Source organism: Oryctolagus cuniculus, chromosome 2 (assembly GCF_964237555.1).
Source record: "Oryctolagus cuniculus chromosome 2, mOryCun1.1, whole genome shotgun sequence".
NCBI classification, from domain to species: Eukaryota; Metazoa; Chordata; class Mammalia; order Lagomorpha; family Leporidae; genus Oryctolagus; species Oryctolagus cuniculus.
Genome location: NC_091433.1, coordinates 98,350,463 through 98,354,416, shown reverse-complemented (window position 1 = coordinate 98,354,416; position 3,954 = coordinate 98,350,463). Strand labels below are relative to the sequence as shown.

At 39.7% G+C, this 3,954-nt stretch overlaps 1 pseudogene; it reads right to left on the bottom strand.

Annotated features, from left to right (window-relative positions):
* Positions 1-732: 732 nt before the first annotated feature.
* On the bottom strand, positions 733-858 carry LOC127488449 (U2 spliceosomal RNA; annotated as a pseudogene).
* Positions 859-3,954: the final 3,096 nt, after the last annotated feature.

The following is a 3,954-nucleotide window of genomic DNA, read 5'->3' as shown; positions in this document are numbered from 1 at the left end:
TGGCCACAGCAGAGAGCTGGACTGGAAGAGGGGCAACCAGGACAGAATCTAGTACCCCGACCAGGACTAGAACCCAGTGTGCCGGTGCTGCAAGGCAGAGGATTAACCTAGTGAGCCGCGGCGCTGGCAGTTCTGTGGTATTTTTATGCAACCCAAAACATAGTAAGAAAACAAATCAATAGTTGTTATCCAGTCTTTATAAAAGAAAAATGAGCAGAGGTCCAAGCACATGGAGTGATTTACAAAGCAAAGGAAAATACATTTGCTTATTAATTCCTTTTTAAGTATTATTTATTGAAAGGCAGAGTTAAAGAGAGGGATATACAAAGAGAAGAAACCTTATATCCACTGGTTTACTTTGGTCCAGATCAAAATCAGGAGCCAGAACCTTCATCTGGGTCTTTCTTCTGAGGGGCAGGGGCCCAGGCATTTTGATCTTCTACTTCTCTCTGAGATGCATGAGCAGGGAGCTGGAATGCAAGTGGAGTAGGCTGAACTTGAACCTGTACCCATGAGGGAGACTCAGAGGAAGCTGCTGGCTTCTGGCTTTGGATCAGTGCAGCTCAGGCCATTGCAGCCACTTGGGGAGTGAACCAGCATATGGAAGACCTCTCTCTCTCTCTCTCTCTCTCTCTCTCTCTCTACCTCTGCCTCTTTGTAACTCTGCCTTTCAAATAAATAAATCTTTAAAGAAAAAAAAAAAAACTAGGGATGCCTTGCCACACCCGGCAAATTAGTTCCCCAAATTATATTTGAAATAGCAACATAGTAAGGATGCATTAGTGACTAAAACAATTAAATTCAACCAGTTGTAATTATCACTCACACTTGATCTTAGCCAAAAGGCCGAGAAGCGATCCGTGAATCACCCACATTGTCACTAATGTGCTCTGGAGGCTTTGCAGATAGAAGTTGATGTGTGTATACTCATACTTTTAAACTTTAATTAATTAAATTATTTGATTAGAATGATTTAATAAATTACTAAAATTAAAAAAATTTTATTTTAAATTAACTATATTTAAATAATGGTCATCACCTGTTAATTCAATAGCCAAACTAGTGCAAGTGTTGAAAAAATATTAGGTATCATGAAAGACTGCCAAGGAACTGAAAAATCCACAATGATCACTGTGAAATTAATTTAACAGATAATGATAAAAAGATCAAAACAGCCTTCATCAATTTTTTTTTCTGTGGGAATAGATTTGTGATTTATGGGATAGTATTTTCCTATGTGTCACATCTTAAGAATTAATTTTGACTAAAATTAGTTTTTTTTGTTTTTTAAAGATTTATTTTATTTACTTGAGAGGTACAGTTACAGACAGTGTGTGGGAGAGACAGAGAGAAAGGTCTTCCTTCTGTTGGTTCACTCCCCAGATGGCTGCAACATCTGGAGCTGCACCGATCCGAAGCCAGGAGCCAGGTGCTCCTTCCTGGTCTCCCATGTGGGTACAGGGGCTTTACTGCTTTCCCAGGCCATAGCAGAGAGCTGGATTGGAAGAGGGGCAGCTGGGACTAGAACCAGCGCCTATATGGGATGCCAGCACCACAGGAGGAGGATTAACCTACTGGCTCCGATGAACATTAGTTTAAAATGTGCAAGACCTTTAGGAAAACATGTCTCATGCTGACTGGTCTGTATTACTAGAGGTATAAATTTTTATATAACTTTTAGTTCTCATTCTTCATTGCTTATCTTTAGTAAATGTGAACATCGAATATCATAATACTCATAGGTGATTAATCATTTTTCTACTTTTCATCAGTTTTTTTTTTTAGAGAAAGCATGCAGGTTTTTTTTTAAGGTTTTATTTATTTATTTGAGAGGTAGAGTTTCAGACAGAGAGAGGGAGAATAGAGAGAAAGGTCTGCCATCTGCTGGTTCACTCCCCAGATAGCCACAAAGGCAGGAGCCAGGCTGATCCAAAGCCAGGATTTCTTCTGGGTCTCCCATGTGTGTGCAGGGCTCCAAGCACTTGGGCCATCTTCCACTGCTTTCCCAGGCCATAAGCTGAGAGCTGAATCAGAAGAGGAGCAGCTTGGACATGAACCAGCATCCATATGGGATGCTGATGCCACAGGCAGAGGCTTAGCCCACTAAACCACAGCACCAGCCCCCTCATCAGTTTTAATGAATATTCCATACTATGGATTGTATTAATTTTATCTGTACGTGATCACCAGATATTTTCATTCTAGTTTGTGTAAATGTAAACAAATGTTTGTGTGACTGTGTGTGTTCCCAGATTATGCAGTGATAATGAAATTATTACTATGAGGAACCCTTGCTCTCATTTTCAACACTAAGTCCCTGTGGAGCTGGTTGCCTATGCAGCAGAGCCCTGGGCCCCTTACTAATGTGGTGGACTAAATATTTTCTCCCCAAGGTTTATACCTTAAATCCCTGAGCCCCTGTGTGACTCCATGTTGAGACAGGGACTTTAATGAGGTTATTAAAGTCAAACGTTATCAAAAGGGTGAGGCCATAATCCAAGCTGGCTGGTATCCTTCCAAGGAGAGGCACCAGTGTGGACAGAGGAAATGCCATGTGAGGACACAGCAAGACGGTGGCCCCCTGGAAGCCTGGGGGAGAATTCCCAGGAGGAAGAAATCCTGCTATCATTCCATGTGGGATTCCAACCTCCAAAGCCATGAGTCATAAGTCACTATCACTTAAACCACCCTATAAGTGGTATTTTATTATAGGAACCATGACAAGTAAGTACACTCTCATCTTCGTCTACTTTTCCTGCAGATAGCTAGAAGGTCCATGCTATGATGTAACAGCAATACAGATATTAAAACTGTGACTTCAGATGTCATTGCACCTAGACCAGGAAAAGAGAGAAAAAAGAAAAGAAGCCAAGAATAAATAAAAAATTTGTAAAAATCTAGACATAGAAGAATAAAAACTGAATGAATGTATTAATTTTTGAAAACTCCATAATCTGATAAAATTGGAAGTCTAAAATCTACTTAAAAGTGGTATCATTAAAAGCTGTTTAAGGTATACAAATTTCATGTATTTCATACAGATAGATTTAAGAACATAGTGATGTTTCCCACTCTAATCTCCATCCTGCCCCTTCCCATCCTTATTCTTCTTCCCTCTGCCATTTCCACTCATTTTTTTACAAAGATCTATTTTCAGTTTATTTTTATATTCATAAGATTCATTCTACACTAGGTAAAGAGTTCAACAAATAGTATGAAGAAAAAAACCCACTGTTCCTCAATAGTAGAGACAAGGTCTGTAAATGTTCCTTAAATCTTAAAATGGCAATTTCACTCCTTATGCATTACATTTTGGGTATTCTATTAGTAACCACAGGTCAGGGGAAATGTATGGTATCTGTCTTTTAGGGACATTATGCTTATTCACTAAGCATAATGGTTTCTACTTGCAACCATTTTGTTGAAAAAGACATGAGTTTATTTTTTTTAACCATTGAATAGTATTCCATAGTGTATATATACCATCATATTTTTTATCCAGTCTTCAGTTGATGGACATCAGAGTTGAACAAAGCTGGAGGCAACACAATACCACTTTCAAGACATATTACAGGGCAGTTAAAATCAAAGCAGCCTAGTACTGGCAAAAAAATAAAAAATAGATGTGTAGACCAATGGAACAGAATAGAAACTCCAGAAATCAATCCATGCACACATCTATAACCAACTTATCTTTGACAAAGGATCTAAAACCAACCCCTGGAGTAAGGGCAGTCTGGTCAACTGCCCCTACTCCCACCCCCACCCCTAGCCCTCCTAAGATAAAAAAAGGCTGGGCCGCTTGTGTCTGGGGCCTCCCGCCATGTGTTCCACCAATGTGCACGCCTACAGTTGGTCACCCACCTCTGTGGATTTATTTTCTCTGAATAAATTCAGTCTGGCTGTAAATTCATATTCTGCCTCCTCTCTGTTCTGTGCCTCTTTTCCTAACAC